The following is a 25,684-nucleotide window of genomic DNA, read 5'->3' on the forward strand; positions in this document are numbered from 1 at the left end:
GCGGCGGTTATCAACTGATCCTTAGGAAACGTGTGGTACAGGGGTTACGTGACACCTTCGACATGTACAGAAGATTGAAGTGGGTGCAAGTTCAAGACTGCGTAAACGGTATTATTAGCGATCTTCAGGGTGAAACAAACAGTCCTCCTTCGAACTCGAACCAAGAAAGTTTTACAGAGGCAACCGGATCTGAACCCCCGTTTGACAATTTTAGTATGGAATTCTGTGAACTACAGCGAGGATCGTAAAATTTGATCAAATGGGCTGTATAATTAATTTATATTTCTGTTATCATCGTATTTGTTTTATTAGTTCTTATTTGATTTTTCCTGTTACAAACCTATGATTTTTCAAAATAAAAGCCAGATAACACCAAAAATATTTATATTCATTTGTTTATCGTTCGGGGGTCCCGGATACACATGTATGTGAAGGAACCCTTGACAGTTACACGACACTACATTGGCGTTCAGAAACGTAGGCCGTTAAATTTAATATGCCTTAGTCGTCTTCAAGACGGGAGCTGCAGTGGCTCAGTGCACAAAGAACTAGGTCACTAACTGATTCCGGTCAATTCATTCCATTTCCTCTTCAAGTCAAGACATTCAACTTGAAAAGTAAAAACGTAGGCCGTTAAATTTGTTCTTATGTTCGAATTCTATTAGGATTTTCTTTTCATCATTTGTCGCTGTGATGGCCGAGTGGTTAAGGCGTTGGACTCGAAATCCAATGGGTTCTACCCGCGCAGGTTCGAATCCTGCTCGCAGCGTCGAATATTTTAAAATTGGGTAGGTAGGTTAACATAACGCATCACCTTGGGTGTTCAGATACCAAATGGACACAAACACATCCCAGAACACTATATTAAAATGATCAATTTTAAAGATCAGCCAATCAACAAATTTAACAGGAAAATTATAGATTATTATAACCTTTTACGGAACCTTGGGTGTTCAGATACCAAATGGACACAAACACATCCCAGAACACTATATTAACATGTCTATAACGTTTTATTAATCAAATGATCATTTTTAAAGATCAGCCAAACAACAAATTTAACAGAAAAATTATAGATTATTATAATCCTTTTACGGATCTTTCTATCCCGTAAATTAAATAAGTTTTTGTTTAGGTGCGTATTTGTTGAAATTGAGATTCTTTAAACAAAAGGCTATGATTAGCTTACAAAGTAAGAAACGAGTAAACGAGAAATATTGAACAAATCATATTCAAAATATCTAAGTCTATGATCGCACACTTTCCGAATGAATTGAACAGTCCTTGTGCAAGGATTAATTAATTATTGGCTCAAAAGTCAAACCGTTCTTCCCCTTTATTAATCAAATTATCATTTTTAAAGATCAGCCAATCAACAAATTTAACAGAAAAATTATAAGATTTTTCTACCCTGTAAATTAAATAAGTTTTTGTTTAAATGCTTATTTGCTGAAATTGAGATTCTTTAAACAAAAGTCTATGATTAGCTTACAAAGTAAGAAATGTGTAAACGAGAAATATTGAACAAAACGTATTCAAAATATCTACCAATGTCTATGATCGAACACTTTCCGAATGAATTGACCAATCCTTGTGCAATCAAGGATTAATTAATTATTGGTTCAAAAGTCAACCCGTTCTTAAACATCGATCATAATACAAATGGTTTGGTTTGTAACTTGAACGAAATAAGCGCGTTATCATTTTATCAAGATACAAGACGAATATCGCTGTGAGGTCGAAATCTCAAAGAAGGAAGGCATATAGCAATCAATCAATAATAATCATATGCAAATGGTTTCTGTTATAACGTCGATCATATGCAAATGGTTTCTGTTATAACGTCCATCATATACAAATGGCTTCGTTTGTAACGTCAAAAAAATAAACGCGTCGTCATTTAATCATTGGGGATCAAAGACGAATATCGCGGTGTGGTCAAAATATCAAAGAAGGAAGGCATTAGCAATCAATCAATCAATCATATGCTAATGGCTTTGGTTAAAGTCGATCATGTACAAATGGCTTCGTTTGTAACATCAAAGAAATAAACTCGTCATCATTTAATCATTCGAGATCAAAGACGTAGATCGCCGTGAGGTCGAAATATCATTACCAATCAATCAATAATGATCAAAGTAATGACCATCCTAGATGTTTACACAGGGAAGAGCATCGGCTACCATTAAAGTAAAACCTTATCATTACTTTTGATTTGTGAGTAAATTCAGAAAACTAACTACACTATATATAACCAGTAGAGAAAGTACTGAGCATTAAACACTTCTGTTCTTTAATCGGTCTTAGTCTCGTTATTTGCAATACGACTGTTGTTCAGAATGGATAGTTTGACGGCGGCAATTAAACTACGATCGCTTTTGAAAGTGCACGATCACAGTGTGCAAAATCTTCAACAATTAGGTATGTCTATATATTGATTAATCTATTGATATCTGGCAATATCTGAACGGGTTAACATAATTATATTCTAATTGGTTATTCTTTTCATTACCATCTTTTATCTAATTTATCTTTGCAGATGAACTGTTGCAGTCACTTAATTTCAAGATTTCTTCCAGAAGCGATGAAGGCTATATCAGCGGCGGTTATCAACTGATCCTTAGGAAACGTGTGGTACAGGGGTTACGTGACACCTTCGACATGTACAGAAGATTGAAGTGGGTGCAAGTTCAAGACTGCGTAAACGGTATTATTAGCGATCTTCAGGGTGAAACAAACAGTCCTCCTTCGAACTCGAACCAAGAAAGTTTTACAGAGGCAACCGGATCTGAACCACCGTTTGACAATTTTAGTATGGAATTCTGTGAACTACAGCGAGGATCGTAAAATTTGATCAAATGGGCTGTATAATTAATTTATATTTCTGTTATCATCGTATTTGTTTTATTAGTTCTTATTTGATTTTTCCTGTTACAAACCTATGATTTTTCAAAATAAAAGCCAGATAACACCAAAAATATTTATATTCATTTGTTTATCGTTCGGGGGTCCCGGATACACATGTATGTGAAGGAACCCTTGACAGTTACACGACACTACATTGGCGTTCAGAAACGTAGGCCGTTAAATTTAATATGCCTTAGTCGTCTTCAAGACGGGAGCTGCAGTGGCTCAGTGCACAAAGAACTAGGTCACTAACTGATTCCGGTCAATTCATTCCATTTCCTCTTCAAGTCAAGACATTCAACTTGAAAAGTAAAAACGTAGGCCGTTAAATTTGTTCTTATGTTCGAATTCTATTAGGATTTTCTTTTCATCATTTGTCGCTGTGATGGCCGAGTGGTTAAGGCGTTGGACTCGAAATCCAATGGGTTCTACCCGCGCAGGTTCGAATCCTGCTCGCAGCGTCGAATATTTTAAAATTGGGTAGGTAGGTTAACATAACGCATCACCTTGGGTGTTCAGATACCAAATGGACACAAACACATCCCAGAACACTATATTAAAATGATCAATTTTAAAGATCAGCCAATCAACAAATTTAACAGGAAAATTATAGATTATTATAACCTTTTACGGAACCTTGGGTGTTCAGATACCAAATGGACACAAACACATCCCAGAACACTATATTAACATGTCTATAACGTTTTATTAATCAAATGATCATTTTTAAAGATCAGCCAAACAACAAATTTAACAGAAAAATTATAGATTATTATAATCCTTTTACGGATCTTTCTATCCCGTAAATTAAATAAGTTTTTGTTTAGGTGCGTATTTGTTGAAATTGAGATTCTTTAAACAAAAGGCTATGATTAGCTTACAAAGTAAGAAACGAGTAAACGAGAAATATTGAACAAATCATATTCAAAATATCTAAGTCTATGATCGCACACTTTCCGAATGAATTGAACAGTCCTTGTGCAAGGATTAATTAATTATTGGCTCAAAAGTCAAACCGTTCTTCCCCTTTATTAATCAAATTATCATTTTTAAAGATCAGCCAATCAACAAATTTAACAGAAAAATTATAAGATTTTTCTACCCTGTAAATTAAATAAGTTTTTGTTTAAATGCTTATTTGCTGAAATTGAGATTCTTTAAACAAAAGTCTATGATTAGCTTACAAAGTAAGAAATGTGTAAACGAGAAATATTGAACAAAACGTATTCAAAATATCTACCAATGTCTATGATCGAACACTTTCCGAATGAATTGACCAATCCTTGTGCAATCAAGGATTAATTAATTATTGGTTCAAAAGTCAACCCGTTCTTAAACATCGATCATAATACAAATGGTTTGGTTTGTAACTTGAACGAAATAAGCGCGTTATCATTTTATCAAGATACAAGACGAATATCGCTGTGAGGTCGAAATCTCAAAGAAGGAAGGCATATAGCAATCAATCAATAATAATCATATGCAAATGGTTTCTGTTATAACGTCGATCATATGCAAATGGTTTCTGTTATAACGTCCATCATATACAAATGGCTTCGTTTGTAACGTCAAAAAAATAAACGCGTCGTCATTTAATCATTGGGGATCAAAGACGAATATCGCGGTGTGGTCAAAATATCAAAGAAGGAAGGCATTAGCAATCAATCAATCAATCATATGCTAATGGCTTTGGTTAAAGTCGATCATGTACAAATAGCTTCGTTTGTAACATCAAAGAAATAAACTCGTCATCATTTAATCATTCGAGATCAAAGACGTAGATCGCCGTGAGGTCGAAATATCATTACCAATCAATCAATAATGATCAAAGTAATGACCATCCTAGATGTTTACACAGGGAAGAGCATCGGCTACCATTAAAGTAAAACCTTATCATTACTTTTGATTTGTGAGTAAATTCAGAAAACTAACTACACTATATATAACCAGTAGAGAAAGTACTGAGCATTAAACACTTCTGTTCTTTAATCGGTCTTAGTCTCGTTATTTGCAATACGACTGTTGTTCAGAATGGATAGTTTGACGGCGGCAATTAAACTACGATCGCTTTTGAAAGTGCACGATCACAGTGTGCAAAATCTTCAACAATTAGGTATGTCTATATATTGATTAATCTATTGATATCTGGCAATATCTGAACGGGTTAACATAATTATATTCTAATTGGTTATTCTTTTCATTACCATCTTTTATCTAATTTATCTTTGCAGATGAACTGTTGCAGTCACTTAATTTCAAGATTTCTTCCAGAAGCGATGAAGGCTATATCAGCGGCGGTTATCAACTGATCCTTAGGAAACGTGTGGTACAGGGGTTACGTGACACCTTCGACATGTACAGAAGATTGAAGTGGGTGCAAGTTCAAGACTGCGTAAACGGTATTATTAGCGATCTTCAGGGTGAAACAAACAGTCCTCCTTCGAACTCGAACCAAGAAAGTTTTACAGAGGCAACCGGATCTGAACCACCGTTTGACAATTTTAGTATGGAATTCTGTGAACTACAGCGAGGATCGTAAAATTTGATCAAATGGGCTGTATAATTAATTTATATTTCTGTTATCATCGTATTTGTTTTATTAGTTCTTATTTGATTTTTCCTGTTACAAACCTATGATTTTTCAAAATAAAAGCCAGATAACACCAAAAATATTTATATTCATTTGTTTATCGTTCGGGGGTCCCGGATACACATGTATGGGAAGGAACCCTTGACAGTTACACGACACTACATTGGCGTTCAGAAACGTAGGCCGTTAAATTTAATATGCCTTAGTCGTCTTCAAGACGGGAGCTGCAGTGGCTCAGTGCACAAAGAACTAGGTCACTAACTGATTCCGGTCAATTCATTCCATTTCCTCTTCAAGTCAAGACATTCAACTTGAAAAGTAAAAACGTAGGCCGTTAAATTTGTTCTTATGTTCGAATTCTATTAGGATTTTCTTTTCATCATTTGTCGCTGTGATGGCCGAGTGGTTAAGGCGTTGGACTCGAAATCCAATGGGTTCTACCCGCGCAGGTTCGAATCCTGCTCGCAGCGTCGAATATTTTAAAATTGGGTAGGTAGGTTAACATAACGCATCACCTTGGGTGTTCAGATACCAAATGGACACAAACACATCCCAGAACACTATATTAAAATGATCAATTTTAAAGATCAGCCAATCAACAAATTTAACAGGAAAATTATAGATTATTATAACCTTTTACGGAACCTTGGGTGTTCAGATACCAAATGGACACAAACACATCCCAGAACACTATATTAACATGTCTATAACGTTTTATTAATCAAATGATCATTTTTAAAGATCAGCCAAACAACAAATTTAACAGAAAAATTATAGATTATTATAATCCTTTTACGGATCTTTCTATCCCGTAAATTAAATAAGTTTTTGTTTAGGTGCGTATTTGTTGAAATTGAGATTCTTTAAACAAAAGGCTATGATTAGCTTACAAAGTAAGAAACGAGTAAACGAGAAATATTGAACAAATCATATTCAAAATATCTAAGTCTATGATCGCACACTTTCCGAATGAATTGAACAGTCCTTGTGCAAGGATTAATTAATTATTGGCTCAAAAGTCAAACCGTTCTTCCCCTTTATTAATCAAATTATCATTTTTAAAGATCAGCCAATCAACAAATTTAACAGAAAAATTATAAGATTTTTCTACCCTGTAAATTAAATAAGTTTTTGTTTAAATGCTTATTTGCTGAAATTGAGATTCTTTAAACAAAAGTCTATGATTAGCTTACAAAGTAAGAAATGTGTAAACGAGAAATATTGAACAAAACGTATTCAAAATATCTACCAATGTCTATGATCGAACACTTTCCGAATGAATTGACCAATCCTTGTGCAATCAAGGATTAATTAATTATTGGTTCAAAAGTCAACCCGTTCTTAAACATCGATCATAATACAAATGGTTTGGTTTGTAACTTGAACGAAATAAGCGCGTTATCATTTTATCAAGATACAAGACGAATATCGCTGTGAGGTCGAAATCTCAAAGAAGGAAGGCATATAGCAATCAATCAATAATAATCATATGCAAATGGTTTCTGTTATAACGTCGATCATATGCAAATGGTTTCTGTTATAACGTCCATCATATACAAATGGCTTCGTTTGTAACGTCAAAAAAATAAACGCGTCGTCATTTAATCATTGGGGATCAAAGACGAATATCGCGGTGTGGTCAAAATATCAAAGAAGGAAGGCATTAGCAATCAATCAATCAATCATATGCTAATGGCTTTGGTTAAAGTCGATCATGTACAAATAGCTTCGTTTGTAACATCAAAGAAATAAACTCGTCATCATTTAATCATTCGAGATCAAAGACGTAGATCGCCGTGAGGTCGAAATATCATTACCAATCAATCAATAATGATCAAAGTAATGACCATCCTAGATGTTTACACAGGGAAGAGCATCGGCTACCATTAAAGTAAAACCTTATCATTACTTTTGATTTGTGAGTAAATTCAGAAAACTAACTACACTATATATAACCAGTAGAGAAAGTACTGAGCATTAAACACTTCTGTTCTTTAATCGGTCTTAGTCTCGTTATTTGCAATACGACTGTTGTTCAGAATGGATAGTTTGACGGCGGCAATTAAACTACGATCGCTTTTGAAAGTGCACGATCACAGTGTGCAAAATCTTCAACAATTAGGTATGTCTATATATTGATTAATCTATTGATATCTGGCAATATCTGAACGGGTTAACATAATTATATTCTAATTGGTTATTCTTTTCATTACCATCTTTTATCTAATTTATCTTTGCAGATGAACTGTTGCAGTCACTTAATTTCAAGATTTCTTCCAGAAGCGATGAAGGCTATATCAGCGGCGGTTATCAACTGATCCTTAGGAAACGTGTGGTACAGGGGTTACGTGACACCTTCGACATGTACAGAAGATTGAAGTGGGTGCAAGTTCAAGACTGCGTAAACGGTATTATTAGCGATCTTCAGGGTGAAACAAACAGTCCTCCTTCGAACTCGAACCAAGAAAGTTTTACAGAGGCAACCGGATCTGAACCACCGTTTGACAATTTTAGTATGGAATTCTGTGAACTACAGCGAGGATCGTAAAATTTGATCAAATGGGCTGTATAATTAATTTATATTTCTGTTATCATCGTATTTGTTTTATTAGTTCTTATTTGATTTTTCCTGTTACAAACCTATGATTTTTCAAAATAAAAGCCAGATAACACCAAAAATATTTATATTCATTTGTTTATCGTTCGGGGGTCCCGGATACACATGTATGGGAAGGAACCCTTGACAGTTACACGACACTACATTGGCGTTCAGAAACGTAGGCCGTTAAATTTAATATGCCTTAGTCGTCTTCAAGACGGGAGCTGCAGTGGCTCAGTGCACAAAGAACTAGGTCACTAACTGATTCCGGTCAATTCATTCCATTTCCTCTTCAAGTCAAGACATTCAACTTGAAAAGTAAAAACGTAGGCCGTTAAATTTGTTCTTATGTTCGAATTCTATTAGGATTTTCTTTTCATCATTTGTCGCTGTGATGGCCGAGTGGTTAAGGCGTTGGACTCGAAATCCAATGGGTTCTACCCGCGCAGGTTCGAATCCTGCTCGCAGCGTCGAATATTTTAAAATTGGGTAGGTAGGTTAACATAACGCATCACCTTGGGTGTTCAGATACCAAATGGACACAAACACATCCCAGAACACTATATTAAAATGATCAATTTTAAAGATCAGCCAATCAACAAATTTAACAGGAAAATTATAGATTATTATAACATTTTACGGAACCTTGGGTGTTCAGATACCAAATGGACACAAACACATCCCAGAACACTATATTAACATGTCTATAACGTTTTATTAATCAAATGATCATTTTTTAAGATCAGCCAAACAACAAATTTAACAGAAAAATTATAGATTATTATAATCCTTTTACGGATCTTTCTATCCCGTAAATTAAATAAGTTTTTGTTTAGGTGCGTATTTGTTGAAATTGAGATTCTTTAAACAAAAGGCTATGATTAGCTTACAAAGTAAGAAACGAGTAAACGAGAAATATTGAACAAATCATATTCAAAATATCTAAGTCTATGATCGCACACTTTCCGAATGAATTGAACAGTCCTTGTGCAAGGATTAATTAATTATTGGCTCAAAAGTCAAACCGTTCTTCCCCTTTATTAATCAAATTATCATTTTTAAAGATCAGCCAATCAACAAATTTAACAGAAAAATTATAAGATTTTTCTACCCTGTAAATTAAATAAGTTTTTGTTTAAATGCTTATTTGCTGAAATTGAGATTCTTTAAACAAAAGTCTATGATTAGCTTACAAAGTAAGAAATGTGTAAACGAGAAATATTGAACAAAACGTATTCAAAATATCTACCAATGTCTATGATCGAACACTTTCCGAATGAATTGACCAATCCTTGTGCAATCAAGGATTAATTAATTATTGGTTCAAAAGTCAACCCGTTCTTAAACATCGATCATAATACAAATGGTTTGGTTTGTAACTTGAACGAAATAAGCGCGTTATCATTTTATCAAGATACAAGACGAATATCGCTGTGAGGTCGAAATCTCAAAGAAGGAAGGCATATAGCAATCAATCAATAATAATCATATGCAAATGGTTTCTGTTATAACGTCGATCATATGCAAATGGTTTCTGTTATAACGTCCATCATATACAAATGGCTTCGTTTGTAACGTCAAAAAAATAAACGCGTCGTCATTTAATCATTGGGGATCAAAGACGAATATCGCGGTGTGGTCAAAATATCAAAGAAGGAAGGCATTAGCAATCAATCAATCAATCATATGCTAATGGCTTTGGTTAAAGTCGATCATGTACAAATGGCTTCGTTTGTAACATCAAAGAAATAAACTCGTCATCATTTAATCATTCGAGATCAAAGACGTAGATCGCCGTGAGGTCGAAATATCATTACCAATCAATCAATAATGATCAAAGTAATGACCATCCTAGATGTTTACACAGGGAAGAGCATCGGCTACCATTAAAGTAAAACCTTATCATTACTTTTGATTTGTGAGTAAATTCAGAAAACTAACTACACTATATATAACCAGTAGAGAAAGTACTGAGCATTAAACACTTCTGTTCTTTAATCGGTCTTAGTCTCGTTATTTGCAATACGACTGTTGTTCAGAATGGATAGTTTGACGGCGGCAATTAAACTACGATCGCTTTTGAAAGTGCACGATCACAGTGTGCAAAATCTTCAACAATTAGGTATGTCTATATATTGATTAATCTATTGATATCTGGCAATATCTGAACGGGTTAACATAATTATATTCTAATTGGTTATTCTTTTCATTACCATCTTTTATCTAATTTATCTTTGCAGATGAACTGTTGCAGTCACTTAATTTCAAGATTTCTTCCAGAAGCGATGAAGGCTATATCAGCGGCGGTTATCAACTGATCCTTAGGAAACGTGTGGTACAGGGGTTACGTGACACCTTCGACATGTACAGAAGATTGAAGTGGGTGCAAGTTCAAGACTGCGTAAACGGTATTATTAGCGATCTTCAGGGTGAAACAAACAGTCCTCCTTCGAACTCGAACCAAGAAAGTTTTACAGAGGCAACCGGATCTGAACCACCGTTTGACAATTTTAGTATGGAATTCTGTGAACTACAGCGAGGATCGTAAAATTTGATCAAATGGGCTGTATAATTAATTTATATTTCTGTTATCATCGTATTTGTTTTATTAGTTCTTATTTGATTTTTCCTGTTACAAACCTATGATTTTTCAAAATAAAAGCCAGATAACACCAAAAATATTTATATTCATTTGTTTATCGTTCGGGGGTCCCGGATACACATGTATGGGAAGGAACCCTTGACAGTTACACGACACTACATTGGCGTTCAGAAACGTAGGTCGTTAAATTTAATATGCCTTAGTCGTCTTCAAGACGGGAGCTGTGGTGGCTCAGTGCACAAAGAACTAGGTCACTAACTGATTCCGGTCAATTCATTCCATTTCCTCTTCAAGTCAAGACATTCAACTTGAAAAGTAAAAACGTAGGCCGTTAAATTTGTTCTTATGTTCGAATTCTATTAGGATTTTCTTTTCATCATTTGTCGCTGTGATGGCCGAGTGGTTAAGGCGTTGGACTCGAAATCCAATGGGTTCTACCCGCGCAGGTTCGAATCCTGCTCGCAGCGTCGAATATTTTAAAATTGGGTAGGTAGGTTAACATAACGCATCACCTTGGGTGTTCAGATACCAAATGGACACAAACACATCCCAGAACACTATATTAAAATGATCAATTTTAAAGATCAGCCAATCAACAAATTTAACAGGAAAATTATAGATTATTATAACCTTTTACGGAACCTTGGGTGTTCAGATACCAAATGGACACAAACACATCCCAGAACACTATATTAACATGTCTATAACGTTTTATTAATCAAATGATCATTTTTAAAGATCAGCCAAACAACAAATTTAACAGAAAAATTATAGATTATTATAATCCTTTTACGGATCTTTCTATCCCGTAAATTAAATAAGTTTTTGTTTAGGTGCGTATTTGTTGAAATTGAGATTCTTTAAACAAAAGGCTATGATTAGTTTACAAAGTAAGAAACGAGTAAACGAGAAATATTGAACAAATCATATTCAAAATATCTAAGTCTATGATCGCACACTTTCCGAATGAATTGAACAGTCCTTGTGCAAGGATTAATTAATTATTGGCTCAAAAGTCAAACCGTTCTTCCCCTTTATTAATCAAATTATCATTTTTAAAGATCAGCCAATCAACAAATTTAACAGAAAAATTATAAGATTTTTCTACCCTGTAAATTAAATAAGTTTTTGTTTAAATGCTTATTTGCTGAAATTGAGATTCTTTAAACAAAAGTCTATGATTAGCTTACAAAGTAAGAAATGTGTAAACGAGAAATATTGAACAAAACGTATTCAAAATATCTACCAATGTCTATGATCGAACACTTTCCGAATGAATTGACCAATCCTTGTGCAATCAAGGATTAATTAATTATTGGTTCAAAAGTCAACCCGTTCTTAAACATCGATCATAATACAAATGGTTTGGTTTGTAACTTGAACGAAATAAGCGCGTTATCATTTTATCAAGATACAAGACGAATATCGCTGTGAGGTCGAAATCTCAAAGAAGGAAGGCATATAGCAATCAATCAATAATAATCATATGCAAATGGTTTCTGTTATAACGTCGATCATATGCAAATGGTTTCTGTTATAACGTCCATCATATACAAATGGCTTCGTTTGTAACGTCAAAAAAATAAACGCGTCGTCATTTAATCATTGGGGATCAAAGACGAATATCGCGGTGTGGTCAAAATATCAAAGAAGGAAGGCATTAGCAATCAATCAATCAATCATATGCTAATGGCTTTGGTTAAAGTCGATCATGTACAAATGGCTTCGTTTGTAACATCAAAGAAATAAACTCGTCATCATTTAATCATTCGAGATCAAAGACGTAGATCGCCGTGAGGTCGAAATATCATTACCAATCAATCAATAATGATCAAAGTAATGACCATCCTAGATGTTTACACAGGGAAGAGCATCGGCTACCATTAAAGTAAAACCTTATCATAACTTTTGATTTGTGAGTAAATTCAGAAAACTAACTACACTATATATAACCAGTAGAGAAAGTACTGAGCATTAAACACTTCTGTTCTTTAATCGGTCTTAGTCTCGTTATTTGCAATACGACTGTTGTTCAGAATGGATAGTTTGACGGCGGCAATTAAACTACGATCGCTTTTGAAAGTGCACGATCACAGTGTGCAAAATCTTCAACAATTAGGTATGTCTATATATTGATTAATCTATTGATATCTGGCAATATCTGAACGGGTTAACATAATTATATTCTAATTGGTTATTCTTTTCATTACCATCTTTTATCTAATTTATCTTTGCAGATGAACTGTTGCAGTCACTTAATTTCAAGATTTCTTCCAGAAGCGATGAAGGCTATATCAGCGGCGGTTATCAACTGATCCTTAGGAAACGTGTGGTACAGGGGTTACGTGACACCTTCGACATGTACAGAAGATTGAAGTGGGTGCAAGTTCAAGACTGCGTAAACGGTATTATTAGCGATCTTCAGGGTGAAACAAACAGTCCTCCTTCGAACTCGAACCAAGAAAGTTTTACAGAGGCAACCGGATCTGAACCACCGTTTGACAATTTTAGTATGGAATTCTGTGAACTACAGCGAGGATCGTAAAATTTGATCAAATGGGCTGTATAATTAATGTATATTTCTGTTATCATCGTATTTGTTTTATTAGTTGTTATTTGATTTTTCCTGTTACAAACCTATGATTTTTCAAAATAAAAGCCAGATAACACCAAAAATATTTATATTCATTTGTTTATCGTTCGGGGGTCCCGGATACACATGTATGGGAAGGAACCCTTGACAGTTACACGACACTACATTGGCGTTCAGAAACGTAGGCCGTTAAATTTAATATGCCTTAGTCGTCTTCAAGACGGGAGCTGCGGTGGCTCAGTGCACAAAGAACTAGGTCACTAACTGATTCCGGTCAATTCATTCCATTTCCTCTTCAAGTCAAGACATTCAACTTGAAAAGTAAAAACGTAGGCCGTTAAATTTGTTCTTATGTTCGAATTCTATTAGGATTTTCTTTTCATCATTTGTCGCTGTGATGGCCGAGTGGTTAAGGCGTTGGACTCGAAATCCAATGGGTTCTACCCGCGCAGGTTCGAATCCTGCTCGCAGCGTCGAATATTTTAAAATTGGGCAGGTAGGTTAACATAACGCATCACCTTGGGTGTTCAGATACCAAATGGACACAAACACATCCCAGAACACTATATTAAAATGATCAATTTTAAAGATCAGCCAATCAACAAATTTAACAGGAAAATTATAGATTATTATAACCTTTTACGGAACCTTGGGTGTTCAGATACCAAATGGACACAAACACATCCCAGAACACTATATTAACATGTCTATAACGTTTTATTAATCAAATGATCATTTTTAAAGATCAGCCAAACAACAAATTTAACAGAAAAATTATAGATTATTATAATCCTTTTACGGATCTTTCTATCCCGTAAATTAAATAAGTTTTTGTTTAGGTGCGTATTTGTTGAAATTGAGATTCTTTAAACAAAAGGCTATGATTAGCCTACAAAGTAAGAAACGAGTAAACGAGAAATATTGAACAAATCATATTCAAAATATCTAAGTCTATGATCGCACACTTTCCGAATGAATTGAACAGTCCTTGTGCAATCAAGGATTAATTAATTATTGGCTCAAAAGTCAAACCGTTCTTCCCCTTTATTAATCAAATTATCATTTTTAAAGACCAGCCAATCAACAAATTTAACAGAAAAATTATAAGATTTTTCTACCCTGTAAATTAAATAAGTTTTTGTTTAAATGCTTATTTGCTGAAATTGAGATTCTTTAAACAAAAGTCTATGATTAGCTTACAAAGTAAGAAATGTGTAAACGAGAAATATTGAACAAAACGTATTCAAAATATCTACCAATGTCTATGATCGAACACTTTCCGAATGAATTGACCAATCCTTGTGCAATCAAGGATTAATTAATTATTGGTTCAAAAGTCAACCCGTTCTTAAACATCGATCATAATACAAATGGTTTGGTTTGTAACTTGAACGAAATAAGCGCGTTATCATTTTATCAAGATACAAGACGAATATCGCTGTGAGGTCGAAATCTCAAAGAAGGAAGGCATATAGCAATCAATCAATAATAATCATATGCAAATGGTTTCTGTTATAACGTCGATCATATGCAAATGGTTTCTGTTATAACGTCCATCATATACAAATGGCTTCGTTTGTAACGTCAAAAAAATAAACGCGTCGTCATTTAATCATTGGGGATCAAAGACGAATATCGCGGTGTGGTCAAAATATCAAAGAAGGAAGGCATTAGCAATCAATCAATCAATCATATGCTAATGGCTTTGGTTAAAGTCGATCATGTACAAATGGCTTCGTTTGTAACATCAAAGAAATAAACTCGTCATCATTTAATCATTCGAGATCAAAGACGTAGATCGCCGTGAGGTCGAAATATCATTACCAATCAATCAATAATGATCAAAGTAATGACCATCCTAGATGTTTACACAGGGAAGAGCATCGGCTACCATTAAAGTAAAACCTTATCATAACTTTTGATTTGTGAGTAAATTCAGAAAACTAACTACACTATATATAACCAGTAGAGAAAGTACTGAGCATTAAACACTTCTGTTCTTTAATCGGTCTTAGTCTCGTTATTTGCAATACGACTGTTGTTCAGAATGGATAGTTTGACGGCGGCAATTAAACTACGATCGCTTTTGAAAGTGCACGATCACAGTGTGCAAAATCTTCAACAATTAGGTATGTCTATATATTGATTAATCTATTGATATCTGGCAATATCTGAACGGGTTAACATAATTATATTCTAATTGGTTATTCTTTTCATTACCATCTTTTATCTAATTTATCTTTGCAGATGAACTGTTGCAGTCACTTAATTTCAAGATTTCTTCCAGAAGCGATGAAGGCTATATCAGCGGCGGTTATCAACTGATCCTTAGGAAACGTGTGGTACAGGGGTTACGTGACACCTTCGACATGTATAGAAGATTGAAGTGGGTGCAAGTTCAAGACTGCGTAAACGGTATTATTAGCGATCTTCAGGGTGAAACAAACAGTCCTCCTTCGAACTCGAACCAAGAAAGTTTTACAGAGGCAACCGGATCTGAACCACCGTTTGACAATTTTAGTATGGAATTCTGTGAACTACAGCGAGGATCGTAAAATTTGATCAAATGGGCTGTATAATTAATTTATATTTCTGTTATCATCGTATTTGTTTTATTAGTTCTTATTTGATTTTTCCTGTTACAAACCTATGATTTTTCAAAATAAAAGCCAGATAACACCAAAAATATTTATATTCATTTGTTTATCGTTCGGGGGTCCCGGATACACATGTATGGGAAGGAACCCTTGACAGTTACACGACACTACATTGGCGTTCAGAAACGTAGGCCGTTAAATTTAATATGCCTTAGTCGTCTTCAAGACGGGAGCTGTGGTGGCTCAGTGCACAAAGAACTAGGTCACTAACTGATTCCGGTCAATTCATTCCATTTCCTCTTCAAGTCAAGACATTCAACTTGAAAAGTAAAAACGTAGGCCGTTAAATTTGTTCTTATGTTCGAATTCTATTAGGATTTTCTTTTCATCATTTGTCGCTGTGATGGCCGAGTGGTTAAGGCGTTGGACTCGAAATCCAATGGGTTCTACCCGCGCAGGTTCGAATCCTGCTCGCAGCGTCGAATATTTTAAAATTGGGTAGGTAGGTTAACATAACGCATCACCTTGGGTGTTCAGATACCAAATGGACACAAACACATCCCAGAACACTATATTAAAATGATCAATTTTAAAGATCAGCCAATCAACAAATTTAACAGGAAAATTATAGATTATTATAACCTTTTACGGAACCTTGGGTGTTCAGATACCAAATGGACACAAACACATCCCAGAACACTATATTAACATGTCTATAACGTTTTATTAATCAAATGATCATTTTTAAAGATCAGCCAAACAACAAATTTAACAGAAAAATTATAGATTATTATAATCCTTTTACGGATCTTTCTATCCCGTAAATTAAGTTTTTGTTTAGGTGCGTATTTGTTGAAATTGAGATTCTTTAAACAAAAGGCTATGATTAGTTTACAAAGTAAGAAACGAGTAAACGAGAAATATTGAACAAATCATATTCAAAATATCTAAGTCTATGATCGCACACTTTCCGAATGAATTGAACAGTCCTTGTGCAAGGATTAATTAATTATTGGCTCAAAAGTCAAACCGTTCTTCCCCTTTATTAATCAAATTATCATTTTTAAAGATCAGCCAATCAACAAATTTAACAGAAAAATTATAAGATTTTTCTACCCTGTAAATTAAATAAGTTTTTGTTTAAATGCTTATTTGCTGAAATTGAGATTCTTTAAACAAAAGTCTATGATTAGCTTACAAAGTAAGAAATGTGTAAACGAGAAATATTGAACAAAACGTATTCAAAATATCTACCAATGTCTATGATCGAACACTTTCCGAATGAATTGACCAATCCTTGTGCAATCAAGGATTAATTAATTATTGGTTCAAAAGTCAACCCGTTCTTAAACATCGATCATAATACAAATGGTTTGGTTTGTAACTTGAACGAAATAAGCGCGTTATCATTTTATCAAGATACAAGACGAATATCGCTGTGAGGTCGAAATCTCAAAGAAGGAAGGCATATAGCAATCAATCAATAATAATCATATGCAAATGGTTTCTGTTATAACGTCGATCATATGCAAATGGTTTCTGTTATAACGTCCATCATATACAAATGGCTTCGTTTGTAACGTCAAAAAAATAAACGCGTCGTCATTTAATCATTGGGGATCAAAGACGAATATCGCGGTGTGGTCAAAATATCAAAGAAGGAAGGCATTAGCAATCAATCAATCAATCATATGCTAATGGCTTTGGTTAAAGTCGATCATGTACAAATGGCTTCGTTTGTAACATCAAAGAAATAAACTCGTCATCATTTAATCATTCGAGATCAAAGACGTAGATCGCCGTGAGGTCGAAATATCATTACCAATCAATCAATAATGATCAAAGTAATGACCATCCTAGATGTTTACACAGGGAAGAGCATCGGCTACCATTAAAGTAAAACCTTATCATAACTTTTGATTTGTGAGTAAATTCAGAAAACTAACTACACTATATATAACCAGTAGAGAAAGTACTGAGCATTAAACACTTCTGTTCTTTAATCGGTCTTAGTCTCGTTATTTGCAATACGACTGTTGTTCAGAATGGATAGTTTGACGGCGGCAATTAAACTACGATCGCTTTTGAAAGTGCACGATCACAGTGTGCAAAATCTTCAACAATTAGGTATGTCTATATATTGATTAATCTATTGATATCTGGCAATATCTGAACGGGTTAACATAATTATATTCTAATTGGTTATTCTTTTCATTACCATCTTTTATCTAATTTATCTTTGCAGATGAACTGTTGCAGTCACTTAATTTCAAGATTTCTTCCAGAAGCGATGAAGGCTATATCAGCGGCGGTTATCAACTGATCCTTAGGAAACGTGTGGTACAGGGGTTACGTGACACCTTCGACATGTATAGAAGATTGAAGTGGGTGCAAGTTCAAGACTGCGTAAACGGTATTATTAGCGATCTTCAGGGTGAAACAAACAGTCCTCCTTCGAACTCGAACCAAGAAAGTTTTACAGAGGCAACCGGATCTGAACCACCGTTTGACAATTTTAGTATGGAATTCTGTGAACTACAGCGAGGATCGTAAAATTTGATCAAATGGGCTGTATAATTAATTTATATTTCTGTTATCATCGTATTTGTTTTATTAGTTCTTATTTGATTTTTCCTGTTACAAACCTATGATTTTTCAAAATAAAAGCCAGATAACACCAAAAATATTTATATTCATTTGTTTATCGTTCGGGGGTCCCGGATACACATGTATGGGAAGGAACCCTTGACAGTTACACGACACTACATTGGCGTTCAGAAACGTAGGCCGTTAAATTTAATATGCCTTAGTCGTCTTCAAGACGGGAGCTGTGGTGGCTCAGTGCACAAAGAACTAGGTCACTAACTGATTCCGGTCAATTCATTCCATTTCCTCTTCAAGTCAAGACATTCAACTTGAAAAGTAAAAACGTAGGCCGTTAAATTTGTTCTTATGTTCGAATTCTATTAGGATTTTCTTTTCATCATTTGTCGCTGTGATGGCCGAGTGGTTAAGGCGTTGGACTCGAAATCCAATGGGTTCTACCCGCGCAGGTTCGAATCCTGCTCGCAGCGTCGAATATTTTAAAATTGGGTAGGTAGGTTAACATAACGCATCACCTTGGGTGTTCAGATACCAAATGGACACAAACACATCCCAGAACACTATATTAAAATGATCAATTTTAAAGATCAGCCAATCAACAAATTTAACAGGAAAATTATAGATTATTATAACCTTTTACGGAACCTTGGGTGTTCAGATACCAAATGGACACAAACACATCCCAGAACACTATATTAACATGTCTATAACGTTTTATTAATCAAATGATCATTTTTAAAGATCAGCCAAACAACAAATTTAACAGAAAAATTATAGATTATTATAATCCTTTTACGGATCTTTCTATCCCGTAAATTAAGTTTTTGTTTAGGTGCGTATTTGTTGAAATTGAGATTCTTTAAACAAAAGGCTATGATTAGTTTACAAAGTAAGAAACGAGTAAACGAGAAATATTGAACAAATCATATTCAAAATATCTAAGTCTATGATCGCACACTTTCCGAATGAATTGAACAGTCCTTGTGCAAGGATTAATTAATTATTGGCTCAAAAGTCAAACCGTTCTTCCCCTTTATTAATCAAATTATCATTTTTAAAGATCAGCCAATCAACAAATTTAACAGAAAAATTATAAGATTTTTCTACCCTGTAAATTAAATAAGTTTTTGTTTAAATGCTTATTTGCTGAAATTGAGATTCTTTAAACAAAAGTCTATGATTAGCTTACAAAGTAAGAAATGTGTAAACGAGAAATATTGAACAAAACGTATTCAAAATATCTACCAATGTCTATGATCGAACACTTTCCGAATGAATTGACCAATCCTTGTGCAATCAAGGATTAATTAATTATTGGTTCAAAAGTCAACCCGTTCTTAAACATCGATCATAATACAAATGGTTTGGTTTGTAACTTGAACGAAATAAGCGCGTTATCATTTTATCAAGATACAAGACGAATATCGCTGTGAGGTCGAAATCTCAAAGAAGGAAGGCATATAGCAATCAATCAATAATAATCATATGCAAATGGTTTCTGTTATAACGTCGATCATATGCAAATGGTTTCTGTTATAACGTCCATCATATACAAATGGCTTCGTTTGTAACGTCAAAAAAATAAACGCGTCGTCATTTAATCATTGGGGATCAAAGACGAATATCGCGGTGTGGTCAAAATATCAAAGAAGGAAGGCATTAGCAATCAATCAATCAATCATATGCTAATGGCTTTGGTTAAAGTCGATCATGTACAAATGGCTTCGTTTGTAACATCAAAGAAATAAACTCGTCATCATTTAATCATTCGAGATCAAAGACGTAGATCGCCGTGAGGTCGAAATATCATTACCAATCAATCAATAATGATCAAAGTAATGACCATCCTAGATGTTTACACAGGGAAGAGCATCGGCTACCATTAAAGTAAAACCTTATCATAACTTTTGATTTGTGAGTAAATTCAGAAAACTAACTACACTATATATAACCAGTAGAGAAAGTACTGAGCATTAAACACTTCTGTTCTTTAATCGGTCTTAGTCTCGTTATTTGCAATACGACTGTTGTTCAGAATGGATAGTTTGACGGCGGCAATTAAACTACGATCGCTTTTGAAAGTGCACGATCACAGTGTGCAAAATCTTCAACAATTAGGTATGTCTATATATTGATTAATCTATTGATATCTGGCAATATCTGAACGGGTTAACATAATTATATTCTAATTGGTTATTCTTTTCATTACCATCTTTTATCTAATTTATCTTTGCAGATGAACTGTTGCAGTCACTTAATTTCAAGATTTCTTCCAGAAGCGATGAAGGCTATATCAGCGGCGGTTATCAACTGATCCTTAGGAAACGTGTGGTACAGGGGTTACGTGACACCTTCGACATGTACAGAAGATTGAAGTGGGTGCAAGTTCAAGACTGCGTAAACGGTATTATTAGCGATCTTCAGGGTGAAACAAACAGTCCTCCTTCGAACTCGAACCAAGAAAGTTTTACAGAGGCAACCGGATCTGAACCACCGTTTGACAATTTTAGTATGGAATTCTGTGAACTACAGCGAGGATCGTAAAATTTGATCAAATGGGCTGTATAATTAATGTATATTTCTGTTATCATCGTATTTGTTTTATTAGTTGTTATTTGATTTTTCCTGTTACAAACCTATGATTTTTCAAAATAAAAGCCAGATAACACCAAAAATATTTATATTCATTTGTTTATCGTTCGGGGGTCCCGGATACACATGTATGGGAAGGAACCCTTGACAGTTACACGACACTACATTGGCGTTCAGAAACGTAGGCCGTTAAATTTAATATGCCTTAGTCGTCTTCAAGACGGGAGCTGCGGTGGCTCAGTGCACAAAGAACTAGGTCACTAACTGATTCCGGTCAATTCATTCCATTTCCTCTTCAAGTCAAGACATTCAACTTGAAAAGTAAAAACGTAGGCCGTTAAATTTGTTCTTATGTTCGAATTCTATTAGGATTTTCTTTTCATCATTTGTCGCTGTGATGGCCGAGTGGTTAAGGCGTTGGACTCGAAATCCAATGGGTTCTACCCGCGCAGGTTCGAATCCTGCTCGCAGCGTCGAATATTTTAAAATTGGGCAGGTAGGTTAACATAACGCATCACCTTGGGTGTTCAGATACCAAATGGACACAAACACATCCCAGAACACTATATTAAAATGATCAATTTTAAAGATCAGCCAATCAACAAATTTAACAGGAAAATTATAGATTATTATAACCTTTTACGGAACCTTGGGTGTTCAGATACCAAATGGACACAAACACATCCCAGAACACTATATTAACATGTCTATAACGTTTTATTAATCAAATGATCATTTTTAAAGATCAGCCAAACAACAAATTTAACAGAAAAATTATAGATTATTATAATCCTTTTACGGATCTTTCTATCCCGTAAATTAAATAAGTTTTTGTTTAGGTGCGTATTTGTTGAAATTGAGATTCTTTAAACAAAAGGCTATGATTAGCCTACAAAGTAAGAAACGAGTAAACGAGAAATATTGAACAAATCATATTCAAAATATCTAAGTCTATGATCGCACACTTTCCGAATGAATTGAACAGTCCTTGTGCAATCAAGGATTAATTAATTATTGGCTCAAAAGTCAAACCGTTCTTCCCCTTTATTAATCAAATTATCATTTTTAAAGACCAGCCAATCAACAAATTTAACAGAAAAATTATAAGATTTTTCTACCCTGTAAATTAAATAAGTTTTTGTTTAAATGCTTATTTGCTGAAATTGAGATTCTTTAAACAAAAGTCTATGATTAGCTTACAAAGTAAGAAATGTGTAAACGAGAAATATTGAACAAAACGTATTCAAAATATCTACCAATGTCTATGATCGAACACTTTCCGAATGATTGACCAATCCTTGTGCAATCAAGGATTAATTAATTATTGGTTCAAAAGTCAACCCGTTCTTAAACATCGATCATAATACAAATGGTTTGGTTTGTAACTTGAACGAAATAAGCGCGTTATCATTTTATCAAGATACAAGACGAATATCGCTGTGAGGTCGAAATCTCAAAGAAGGAAGGCATATAGCAATCAATCAATAATAATCATATGCAAATGGTTTCTGTTATAACGTCGATCATATGCAAATGGTTTCTGTTATAACGTCCATCATATACAAATGGCTTCGTTTGTAACGTCAAAAAATAAACGCGTCGTCATTTAATCATTGGGGATCAAAGACGAATATCGCGGTGTGGTCAAAATATCAAAGAAGGAAGGCATTAGCAATCAATCAATCAATCATATGCTAATGGCTTTGGTTAAAGTCGATCATGTACAAATGGCTTCGTTTGTAACATCAAAGAAATAAACTCGTCATCATTTAATCATTCGAGATCAAAGACGTAGATCGCCGTGAGGTCGAAATATCATTACCAATCAATCAATAATGATCAAAGTAATGACCATCCTAGATGTTTACACAGGGAAGAGCATCGGCAACCATTAAAGTAAAACCTTATCATTACTTTTGATTTGTGAGTAAATTCAGAAAACTAACTACACTATATCTAAGTCTATGATCGCACACTTTCCGAATGAATTGAACAGTCCTTGTGCAATCAAGGATTAATTAATTATTGGCTCAAAAGTCAAACCGTTCTTCCCCTTTATTAATCAAATTATCATTTTTAAAGACCAGCCAATCAACAAATTTAACAGAAAAATTATAAGATTTTTCTACCTTGTAAATTAAATAAGTTTTTGTTTAAATGCTTATTTGCTGAAATTGAGATTCTTTAAACAAAAGTCTATGATTAGCTTACAAAGTAAGAAATGTGTAAACGAGAAATATTGAACAAAACGTATTCAAAATATCTACCAATGTCTATGATCGAACACTTTCCGAATGATTGACCAATCCTTGTGCAATCAAGGATTAATTAATTATTGGTTCAAAAGTCAACCCGTTCTTAAACATCGATCATAATACAAATGGTTTGGTTTGTAACTTGAACGAAATAAGCGCGTTATCATTTTATCAAGATACAAGACGAATATCGCTGTGAGGTCGAAATCTCAAAGAAGGAAGGCATATAGCAATCAATCAATAATAATCATATGCAAATGGTTTCTGTTATAACGTCGATCATATGCAAATGGTTTCTGTTATAACGTCCATCATATACAAATGGCTTCGTTTGTAACGTCAAAAAATAAACGCGTCGTCATTTAATCATTGGGGATCAAAGACGAATATCGCGGTGTGGTCAAAATATCAAAGAAGGAAGGCATTAGCAATCAATCAATCAATCATATGCTAATGGCTTTGGTTAAAGTCGATCATGTACAAATGGCTTCGTTTGTAACATCAAAGAAATAAACTCGTCATCATTTAATCATTCGAGATCAAAGACGTAGATCGCCGTGAGGTCGAAATATCATTACCAATCAATCAATAATGATCAAAGTAATGACCATCCTAGATGTTTACACAGGGAAGAGCATCGGCAACCATTAAAGTAAAACCTTATCATTACTTTTGATTTGTGAGTAAATTCAGAAAACTAACTACACTATATATAACCAGTAGAGAAAGTACTGAGCATTAAACACTCCTGTTCTTTAATCGGTCTTAGTCTCGTTATTTGCAATACGACTGTTGTTCAGAATGGATAGTTTGACGGCGGCAATTAAACTACGATCGCTTTTGAAAGTGCACGATCACAGTGTGCAAAATCTTCAACAATTAGGTGTGTCCATATATTGATTAATCTATTGATATCTGGCAATATCTGAACGGGTTAACATAATTATATTCTAATTGGTTATTCTTTTCATTACCATCTTTTATCTAATTTATCTTTGCAGATGAACTGTTGCAGTCACTTAATTTGAAGATTTCTTCCAGAAGCGATGAAGGCTATATCAGCGGCGGTTATCAACTGATCCTTAGGAAACGTGTGGTACAGGGGTTACGTGACACCTTCGACATGTACAGAAGATTGAAGTGGGTGCAAGTTCAAGACTGCGTAAACGGTATTATTAGCGATCTTCGGGGTGAAACAAACAGTCCTCCTTCGAACACGAACCAAGAAAGTTTTACAGAGGCAACCGGATCTGAACCACCGTTTGACAATTTTAGTATGGAATTCTGTGAACTACAGCGATGATCGTAAAATTTGATCAAATGGGCTGTATAATTAATGTATATTTCTGTTATCATCGTATTTGTTTTATTAGTTGTTATTTGATTTTTCCTGTTACAAACCTATGATTTTTCAAAATAAAAGCCAGATAACACCAAAAATATTTATATTCATTTGTTTATCGTTCGGGGGTCCCGGATACACATGTATGGGAAGGAACCCTTGACAGTTACACGACACTACATTGGCGTTCAGAAACGTAGGCCGTTAAATTTAATATGCCTTAGTCGTCTTCAAGACGGGAGCTGCGGTTGCTCAGTGCACAAAGAACTAGGTCAATAACTGATTCCGGTCAATTCATTCCATTTCCTCTTCAAGTCAAGACATTCAACTTGAAAAGTAAAAACGTAGGCCGTTAAATTTGTTCTTATGTTCGAATTCTATTAGGATTTTCTTTTCATCATTTGTCGCTGTGATGGCCGAGTGGTTAAGGCGTTGGACTCGAAATCCAATGGGTTCTACCCGCGCAGGTTCGAATCCTGCTCGCAGCGTCGAATATTTTAAAATTGGGCAGGTAGGTTAACATAACGCATCACCTTGGGTGTTCAGATACCAAATGGACACAAACACATCCCAGAACACTATATTAAAATGATCAATTTTAAAGATCAGCCAATCAACAAATTTAACAGGAAAATTATAGATTATTATAACCTTTTACGGAACCTTGGGTGTTCAGATACCAAATGGACACAAACACATCCCAGAACACTATATTAACATGTCTATAACGTTTTATTAATCAAATGATCATTTTTAAAGATCAGCCAAACAACAAATTTAACAGAAAAATTATAGTTTATTATAATCCTTTTACGGATCTTTCTATCCCGTAAATTAAATAAGTTTTTGTTTAGGTGCGTATTTGTTGAAATTGAGATTCTTTAAACAAAAGGCTATGATTAGCTTACAAAGTAAGAAACGAGTAAACGAGAAATATTGAACAAATCATATTCAAAATATCTAAGTCTATGATCGCACACTTTCCGAATGAATTGAACAGTCC

At 34.4% G+C, this 25,684-nt stretch overlaps 10 non-coding genes across 10 annotated transcripts; all 10 read left to right on the forward strand.

Moving 5' to 3' along the window:
• Positions 1–687: 687 nt before the first annotated feature.
• Trnas-cga (transfer RNA serine (anticodon CGA)) lies at positions 688–769 on the forward strand. Its single transcript has one exon. It is a non-coding gene; the product is annotated as a tRNA-Ser (tRNA).
• Positions 770–3,286: 2,517 nt separating this feature from the next.
• Trnas-cga (transfer RNA serine (anticodon CGA)) lies at positions 3,287–3,368 on the forward strand. The gene has a single exon. It is a non-coding gene; the product is annotated as a tRNA-Ser (tRNA).
• A 2,517-nt stretch (positions 3,369–5,885) lies between these two features.
• Positions 5,886–5,967, forward strand: Trnas-cga (transfer RNA serine (anticodon CGA)). Its single transcript has one exon. It is a non-coding gene; the product is annotated as a tRNA-Ser (tRNA).
• Positions 5,968–8,484: 2,517 nt separating this feature from the next.
• Trnas-cga (transfer RNA serine (anticodon CGA)) lies at positions 8,485–8,566 on the forward strand. Its single transcript has one exon. It is a non-coding gene; the product is annotated as a tRNA-Ser (tRNA).
• Positions 8,567–11,083: 2,517 nt separating this feature from the next.
• Positions 11,084–11,165, forward strand: Trnas-cga (transfer RNA serine (anticodon CGA)). The gene has a single exon. It is a non-coding gene; the product is annotated as a tRNA-Ser (tRNA).
• Positions 11,166–13,682: 2,517 nt separating this feature from the next.
• Trnas-cga (transfer RNA serine (anticodon CGA)) lies at positions 13,683–13,764 on the forward strand. Its single transcript has one exon. It is a non-coding gene; the product is annotated as a tRNA-Ser (tRNA).
• A 2,521-nt stretch (positions 13,765–16,285) lies between these two features.
• Trnas-cga (transfer RNA serine (anticodon CGA)) lies at positions 16,286–16,367 on the forward strand. The gene has a single exon. It is a non-coding gene; the product is annotated as a tRNA-Ser (tRNA).
• A 2,513-nt stretch (positions 16,368–18,880) lies between these two features.
• On the forward strand, positions 18,881–18,962 carry Trnas-cga (transfer RNA serine (anticodon CGA)). The gene has a single exon. It is a non-coding gene; the product is annotated as a tRNA-Ser (tRNA).
• A 2,513-nt stretch (positions 18,963–21,475) lies between these two features.
• Positions 21,476–21,557, forward strand: Trnas-cga (transfer RNA serine (anticodon CGA)). The gene has a single exon. It is a non-coding gene; the product is annotated as a tRNA-Ser (tRNA).
• Positions 21,558–25,087: 3,530 nt separating this feature from the next.
• Trnas-cga (transfer RNA serine (anticodon CGA)) lies at positions 25,088–25,169 on the forward strand. Its single transcript has one exon. It is a non-coding gene; the product is annotated as a tRNA-Ser (tRNA).
• Positions 25,170–25,684: the final 515 nt, after the last annotated feature.

The sequence above is a fragment of the Patella vulgata genome, chromosome 2, assembly GCF_932274485.2.
Source record: "Patella vulgata chromosome 2, xgPatVulg1.2, whole genome shotgun sequence".
In the NCBI taxonomy this organism is placed as follows: Eukaryota; Metazoa; Mollusca; class Gastropoda; family Patellidae; genus Patella; species Patella vulgata.